The following is a 9,181-nucleotide window of genomic DNA, read 5'->3' on the forward strand; positions in this document are numbered from 1 at the left end:
CTGTAAGGAGGGGCATAGACCGGGTGGCCAGAAGGCAACATTTCCCCTTGGCGCAGGGATGAGTAACGTGGTGGCATTCATCTAAGTTGAGTGCCATGAGGTTCACAGCTGAGGTGCTGAGGACCTTCTGGACAAAGTAATGTGGGGCGCACTGGCTGAAAGGGTGCAGGACGTCCCAAGCCCCAGAAAATGGAATAAGTCTTTGGGTGTGCAGCGGCAATCCAATGGCATGTGAGACCAAGATAGTGGTCACAAATGGGATAAGGTGACTTTGGAAGGTGATGGAGAGGCTATTCCTCAAGGGGACGAGGGTCCCTCCTGTATGACCCCAACGTCAGAATGCCTCAGTCAGTGAATGAGCATTGTTGTAGCATTAACGATTGCAGCAACCATCAGTGGTTTGGATGGTGGGCACACAGAGTGGATGAGACTGTGGACCTCAAATGCCTGCCCGCTGGACCCCAGCCTCACCGCCCCCGGTCGCCCTAGCCTCCTGCCTCCTGCCCAGCTCCATTGCCTGCTCCTCGAATGGGGTGAGGCGCTGGAGGAGGACGCGCCCACCACCAGTCCTCAGGTGCTCCCAGGCATTGTGGTTACTTTTTGCCTGCAAAACACATAAGAGGATTTATTGGGGCTGATTGCTCATGTACTCTGCACGCACAGGCCGCACCCCAACCACAGTGGCCCATCTGATGCCTCCAGCGGCTCCTGCTCCTGTGCACACTACTAGTGATGAGTCCCCAGAAGATAGTACGGCTGGTCCAAAACCCCTCCCCCAACGGTCCCCTTCGACACATTCGGCGTCCATCACTTTGAATAGCACACGGGTCCTAGCACCCATGGAAAGGAGGATCAAAAAGGTGTGGCGCTGATGCCAGGAGATGGGACTTGCCCAAAAGACCTTGAGGCACCCCTTGGACCATGTCATTACCATCAATATGACATGGGTTGGAGTTCTGAGTATGTGTCTACCGGCCTCCCCTGCAGCTTGCCCCCAAACTACTCAAATGCCACAGAAACCAACATATGCTGCGCAGAAAGCCCTTCTTCTCCTCAACCACTAAGGCTGATGTAAGAATTGTCAGTACCCATTTGCCCACCTAGCGTGCGACAGGTGCCCTATGCAGTAACGACAGCCATACATGGTGGGGGGGAGGCGCAAGGGCTAAGGCTGCCTTCTGCCTCAAATAGTCCAGAGAGACATGGTATTCACCCTGAGCACAGCAAATCATTGAAGCGTTTTCGGCACTGTGTGCCAAGTGCGTCTGACATCATCATGGGCACTTACAGCCTCGCCCACCTCCTCCCATGCCTGACTGGTAACATGGGGGGCCCTCCTCCTCCCATCGTCAGGATACAAAACATCATGTCGCTGGCCCACCTCTTCCAGGAGGACAGCAAGGCATGTGTCCAAGAATCTGGGTGCACAGTGGCCCCCCGCTGGCCTCTCCTGCAGCTTGCCCCCCCTCCTCCTCCACCTCCTCCTACTCTGCTCTCCTTGGAGCATTTCTACCTTTCTGAGTGGCCATGGTGCACTGCCTCAAGCAGGCTGCCTGGCCACTCTTTAAACAGGCTGCCGGCTCCCCACTGGAACCGGCAGTCTGAGGCCGTCCACCCGCGCGATTATTTTCCCGTTCTCCACAGGACTCGCAAAGCTGCACTGCCTGTTTCGCCAGCAGCAATTGGCCGCCCGCTTGCCGCCGAGTCAGTCAGGCCCGCCCAACCGACGAACATAAAATTCTGCCCAACTATTAAGACTTAAGACTCTGCTTTCTGTCCCTTAGGCAATTTTGTATCCCACTACTGTCCCTTTAACCCCATCGATTGTACTTTTGCTAACTGGATTATTGTCATGCCCAGTACAGGCACGTTATATTATGAACTTTCAGTCAATACTTTTAAAAACTGGACACAATCAAGCTGTTAAGATGGCTGCTGCAAATCATGTGACTTATGGCATTTGGACTACAGACAGTATTGAGTCTCCAGCGAATACCTAATTGAATATGGACACAGGTGAGGGTACCTCATAGCCATTTGTGGAATTCACACATCTCATTGTTTAAGGATGGATCAACACCTAAAGACCATTGAGTTTCAAGACTCCCTGTCAACATGTTTCATACTGCACAAAGGGGGAGATTGAAACTCAACAGCCAGAATCAACTTCCTATTGCATCACAATAGTCTCCCCCATCCAAACTAGACTGACCTCAGGTGTGCTAACCCAGCAGTCATGTGACCGCAGCTGATTTCAGGGACAGCACCTTTACTACCCCAAGACTCAGAAGATCCATCAAAACCATCAGTTGCCAGCCAGTCTGAGAACCAGACTCAAACTAACTGCAAGTCATCAAGCAGCCAAAGTGCCTAACCTGTTCTAGTTTCAAAGCCCATCTGAGAACCGAGCTCCTTGATATTTGATGACAAGAAACCTCACAACCTGTTGTGAACCCTTCGCTTTACAAGACTCTCGCTTCAACTTTAAATCATCAAATCCATCAATGAAATCACAGGCCTGCCATGTGGGAGACCAGAAATCGTAAATCAGAGACTGAAATAACTGTGATCTGTAAAAGTGTTGTCATGACTCACTGGAGATGGTGCGCTGCAACATCAAGCCCCACTGCTCCTCGAGCTGCGATGAATGATTAAACCCATTTAATTGTTTAATTTAGGTTAACAGAATACAAGCACCAGGTTTGTAAACTTAATAATAACTGTTTATTGAACAAATTGTCTTTAATCTGTGGCAAAAGAAAGAAATATGAACTGCTAATTTCTAATTCTATGACCTAAACTCTACCCTTTCTTAAATCCCTATACACACACATACAAGACACATAGGACACACAAAAACATGGATTTTAAGGGTGGGGTAAAACAGTTCAATAGCACCAATTCCAGAGTACAGGATTCGATGGGTTGATTTTGATCAATGTCTTCCAAATTCCTTTCAGTTCTTTGTTGATGACACGAGGTGGTCTTCCAGCATTTTCAGTCTTTAGTTCACTGGTTGAGCACTTGCCTTTCAATATCTCTAACAGTGATTTTCCCCTTTGCCTCTTGACAGGGGTTTTCAGAGAGAGAGCATGTTACAGAGATATGAGGAGAAAAAGCCAGCTAGCTATTATTGTAGAATTACTGGAATCTTACACACACAGGAGAGAAAGTTTTTAGATCTTTTTCCTTTCAGGCTAGGAGCTATTCTGTTGCACTGCTCTCACACAAACCCTGGCCACCTGGTTAGGAGCCAATTAAAATGTTGTTGCCAGGCAGTGCCCCATTAGACCGAACTCCTCCTCTGCACCATCCTGTCTTTCATGGCAGACTCTGTTCCAGGACAGCAACATTGTATATATTCCTCACACTGTTCCACTACACATGCCTTTCAAACTGCAGCCATTGTAATTTTAATCCACAGTCCAACAGAAATAAAAAGAAAACGCTGGAAAAACACAGCAAATCCAACAGCATCTGTGGAGAGAAAAAAAAGCCGAGTTAACGTTTCGAGTCCTTGGCCTGAATCTTCTGGTCGGCATGTGGGGTTGGGCCCCACTCGCCGACGTGTAAAATGACCCACAGTGACGTCGGGCCTGCGTCCCGATGTCACTGCGAGTCATTCCAATCTTCATTTCGGTGGGCGCACAGCAGAATCAGCTGCGCGCCCGCCAAACTGTCAAAGGCCTGTTAAGGTCATTTAAAAAGCCATTGAAATCATTAACAGGGCTGCCCGTCCAACCTTACAGTTGGTGGGCAGGCAAAGAGCCTGGGTGGCCTTCACATTTCTCATGAAACCTCATCCATGGGCCGGATGAGGTTTCATGAAGGCTTCATAAATTAAATGAAAAATTTTATTGAAATACATAAACACGCCCCAGCTTATGTGACATTCTTTTTTTTCCATTTTCCATAATGAAATTAATCTCCCTGAGGCAGCTCTGTGCCCCGGGCTGAATTTTGTGCCCTTTCGCGCACATGCACGAAAGAGCGCAGGCTCCGACTCTCCCTCCTCCCTCCGCCTGCACAGGGAGCGCTGAGCGCTTCCGGGTGTGCGTCACACTGGGCGGACCTTAATTGGCCCGCCCATGTAAAATGGTGGGTGGCAATCGGCTGCGTGCCCATTCCCACCCAGCCCACACAACATGGAGAAAATTCTCCCCCTTATGACTCTTCTTCAGAGCCTTATGACTCTTCTTCAGAAATAAAAATATATGTTCTTTACATGACTCCACCCTTAAAAGAGATGAAACATCATTTCAAAATGCGTTTCACCACAAGGTATGTGACACATGGACAACAAAACACGAGACTAACTTCCATTCATCCTTCCTCCCTCTTATACAATCTTCAGCATTTCTTACCCCTTCAACTTATTTTAGTATTTTACACCCAGGACAATGCATTCACGATCACATTATCTTTGCCAGCAATGTAAACAATCTTTACATTGAATGGTTGAACAATAGATTCCATCTAAACAGTCTCGCATTTCGAGTTTTAAACTTTTTAATGAATGCCAGTGGAGTATGGTCAGTATAGATTAGTGTTTCTTTGTTATCGCGTTAGACATAAACTTCAAAGTGTTGAAGGAACAACAACAATGCTAGAGTTTCTTTTTCTACTGTAGAGTACTTCCTCTGATATTGATTTAGTTTCTTGGAAAAGTACCCCACTGGCTTCTCTATCCCTAATTGATCATCTTGTAATCAGACTGCACCTACCCCCAAGTCACTAGCATCAATTGCTATTTGAAAAGGTTTGATAAAGTCAAGGGCGGCGAACACTGGTTCATTTGTTAAGATTGCCGTTAGCTTTTCAAAGGCTGTTTGGCATTCTGCTGACCATACCACTTTTGCCTGTTTTCTTAACAAATTGGTGAGAGGTACAGCTATTGTGGTGAAGTTAGGCACAAACATCCTATAAAACCCACACATTCCCAAAAATCTCAGGATTTCTCATGCTACTTTATATGCTCCTGTGAGTCTTTCTAGAAACATGGGCACGTAATCCAAGATGGAGGATTTGTCTTTCTGCCTTTGGAACTTTTCCTTAATCACTTTTAATGGACCTCTTATTTCATGATCATCGATCAATTCAAATTGACTAAACCCAGTAGATTCATTTGAGAATCTCTGGTAGCAAATAGTAAGAAATCTAATCCTTTGTCCCAATCCTTTCGGTATTCATGGCAATAGGTCTTAATCAGGGTTTTGACAGTCTGATGGTATCTCTCTAAAGCTCCCGATGTCTGTGGGTGATAGGTGGTAGACTTTAGTTGTTTGATACTCAAACTGCTGATTATGTCCTGGAAAATTTTAGACATGAATTTAGAACCTTGGTCAGATTGTATTTCAATCGGTAGGCCATAATAAGTGAAAAACTGAGTTAACTTTTCCGCTACCACCTTAGCTGTAATTGTCCTTAATGGAGTAGCTTCTGGAAATTGGGTTGTCATATCCATGATTGTAAAGATATACTGATGTTCTGCTTTTGTTTTGGGTAATGGTCCTACACAATCTACTAATACCCAACTGAATGGTTCTTCAAAGTCTTGGCCAGGTAAAATCCCTGTTTATCGATGCTTGGGTTTCCTGTATTCCTACAAGCGCTGCCATAGAAATTTCATGTCCTACTCGCAATTTCTCCTTACGATATATGGGTGCTACCACTATCTGATGAACAACCGTCCATTCCTCATCTGCAGATCTGTGGGGGTGCGTCCACTTTCTCATCAAAACTCCATTTTTAATGTAATAGCATTCCGGAACTCCTTCAGCCTCAGCTTCAGTGTGAGCTGACTGTGCTAACTTGTTAACTCTGGATATGCTTTCTGAGCCCCAATTAATGAAGACCGGCCAAACACTTCCTTTGAATTATCTTCATCCTTAAAGAAAGTTTCGGCTACTCTACCATCTGCTCGTGGTATTACTTTGACCTCTGGTGATGGACTTTGTTTAGCCATTGCTCTGGTCACCACACATGATGGAAACATACCAGGAAATTATTCTTGTAACTGTTCTGTCTCTTTAGTCTCTCTTGGACTTTCAGTAATTATGGGTGAAGTTATAACCTTCACTCCTGCCAAATCATTCCCCAGGAGTAAATCAACTCCATCCATGGATAATTTCTTAACCACTCCTACAACCACCAATACAGACAACAAATCACACTTCAATTGCACTTCGTACAATGGAACTGGGATATACTCTCCACTTATCCCTTTTAACAATACTTAAGTTTTCATTGAACTGTCTGGAGGGAAAACTAGGTCCTTCTCCAGCAAAAGAGTTTGAGTAGCTCCTGTGTCCCTTAATATCGTTATGGGTTTAGCTGCATCATTTGATGAAAAAGGGGTTATCTTTCCTTTAGATAAAAACGCGTTATATCTCTCATCTACCTTACTCACTTCACCTACATTCACAGCAGTGTTTACCTCCAAACCCTTATTTGTAGTTACAGCTACAACTTGATCTGTGGCATTTTCCTTTTGAGTTCCCTTTTTGGATTCACTCTTACAAACTTCAATAAGTCCCATGGGCTTCTCTTGCAACTTCCAGCATTTTGAATGAATGTATCCCACTTGATTATAATGGAAACACTTAGGCCTTTGAGTTTCACCTCCTCCCTCAGTACCTTCCTTCCTGATCTGGGGAGGAGATCTCAAGGTATTCCCAACTATCCATTCTTTATCCTGGCTACTTGCCTTCCTTTCGCTCTCCCACTTTCTATCCTTTTCAAATTTATGGGGGTGGTGGAAAAAAGATTTAGTTTTATGGATCAGCTCATAAAAAGATACATTCTTTAGAGTGTACTATCTCATCTTTATACTGTTTGTGTGTGTGTGTGCATGCGTGAGGCATTGTGTTAATTTGGGATAAGTGCGTGAGAATAAATAAACTTCTTGATTTTTAAACTAACAAAAGCAAAAGTTTGCTGCTGAATTATTTAATTGGAATACACACTCCAAGGGTAAGAAAAGCACACCTCTTTCCATACAAATCATATTGATTATGGGCAGTAATACTTTCTGTCCTGACACTATTATGTGGTCCTTTGTCAAAATCCTTTTGAAACTCCTTATACACAACTACCCCACTACCAGTCCAGACTATGTGACTTTTTTTCTTTGAGGACTGTCAAAGTTTTAAATACATCCTCTTTACCTATTTTCGTCCTATCCAATATTGATCACTACACTTCCTCCTTTACTGTTACATTGACAGAATTGTCTTCTCCAGTGAAGACAGATGCAAATAACCCATTTAGTGGTTCAGTCATGCCTTCTGCCTCTACAGGATCACCTCTTTCATCCCTAATTGGCTCCACCTTTCCTTTGACTATCCTTTTACTATTAATAAGTTTATAAAAGACTTTGAGTCGCTGATATGTTAGCCACTGATATATTTTCATGCTCTCCCTTCGCCCCCTCATTATTCCCTTTCCTCTGTATTTTCTATATTCAATTTGGTTTTCTACTGTATTGTGAACCTTACAATTGCCATAAGCCTCCTTTTTATGTCCCATTGTAACCTCTATATCTTAAGTGTTCCAGTGAGTTCCAGCTCTGGATGCTCTTCCTTTACCCCTCACAGCAAAGTATCTAATATGTAAACCAAGCTAGCTCCTCTTTGAAGACCTCCCATTGCAAAATGACTGCTTTGCCTATGAATTTTGATTGCAACATACCTGAACCAGTCCCTTTTCAAATCACTAGAGATAGCCCTTCTCCAGTTAAGTATTTTTACTTGACTGTACCTTGCCTTATTCATAGCTATTCCCCAGATACTCTCTGAATAAAGCATGTTCCACTTGCCCCACCTCATTCCCCAAAATTAAATCCTGCATTGCTTCTTTCCCTGGTGGAATGGAAAGACACTGTTCAAGAAAGATCTTACACACATTTCAGGAATTCCTCCCCTTCTTTACCCTTTGCATGGTTACTATCCTATTCTATATTAAAATCATTGAAATTACAAAATAAGCTCATGGTGTAGGGGGTAACATATTAGCCTGGATAGAGGATTGGCTAGCTGGCAGAAAACAGAGAGTATGCATAAATGGATCTTTGTCTGATTGGCAGGCTGTAACTAGTGGAATCCCAAAGGGGTCTGTGCTGGGGCCTCAATTTTTTACAATTTATATCAATGACTTAGATGAGGGGAGCAAAGACATGGTAGCTAAATTTGCAGACAACACAAAGATAAGTAGGAAAGTATGTTGTGAAGAAGACATAAGGAGTTTGCAGTTGGATATGGATAAGTTGAGTGAGTGGGCAAAAATCTGGCAGATGGAGTATAATGTGGGAAAATGTGAAATTGTACACAGAGTATTACTTAAACAGAGAACGACTGCAGAATTGCCAAGTGCAGAGGGATTTAGGTGTTCTCGTGCATGAGTCACAAAAAGTTAGTACGCAAGTCCAGAATGTAATCAAGAAAGCTAATGGAATGCTATCCTGTATTATGAGAGGAATTGAACATAAAAGTAAGGATGTTATGCTTCAGTTATACAGGGCATTGGTGAGACCACATCTCAAATACTGTGCACAGTTTTGGTCTCCTTATTTAAGGAAGTTGTAAATCCATTGGAGGTGGTTCAGAGGAAGTTTTACTAGATTGATACCTGGAATGAGTGGGTTGTCTTATGAGGAAAGGTTGGACAGGCTGGGCTTGATTGAAGTGTCTAAGATCCTGAATGGTCTTGACAAGGTGAACATGGAAAGGATGTTTCCTCTGGTGGGTGAGTCCAGAACTAGGGGGCACTGTTTCAAAATTAGGGGTTGCCCTTAAAGGACAGAGATGAGATTTTTTTTCTCTCAGAGGGTCCTGCGACTTTGGAACTGTCTGCCTCAGAAAGCAGTGGAAGTGGGGTCATTGAATATTTCTAAGGCGGAGGTCGATAGATTCTGGGCCATGAAGGCTCGAAACGTTAACTGATTTCTTCTCCGCTGATGCTGCCAGACCTGCTGAGTTTTTCCAGGTAATTCTGTTTTTGTTTTGGATTTCCAGCATCCGCAGTAGCTTTTAGCTTTTTGTTTTTGTCGATAGATTGTTGTTAGGCAAGGGAATCAAAGGTTATCGGGAGGTACATGGGAATGTAGAACTGGAAACACAAACAGATCAGCCATGATCTTATTGAATGGCGGAGCAGGCATGAGGTGACGAATGACCTCCTTCTG

The sequence above is a fragment of the Cetorhinus maximus genome, chromosome 10, assembly GCF_964194155.1.
Source record: "Cetorhinus maximus chromosome 10, sCetMax3.hap1.1, whole genome shotgun sequence".
Taxonomy (NCBI): Eukaryota; Metazoa; Chordata; class Chondrichthyes; order Lamniformes; family Cetorhinidae; genus Cetorhinus; species Cetorhinus maximus.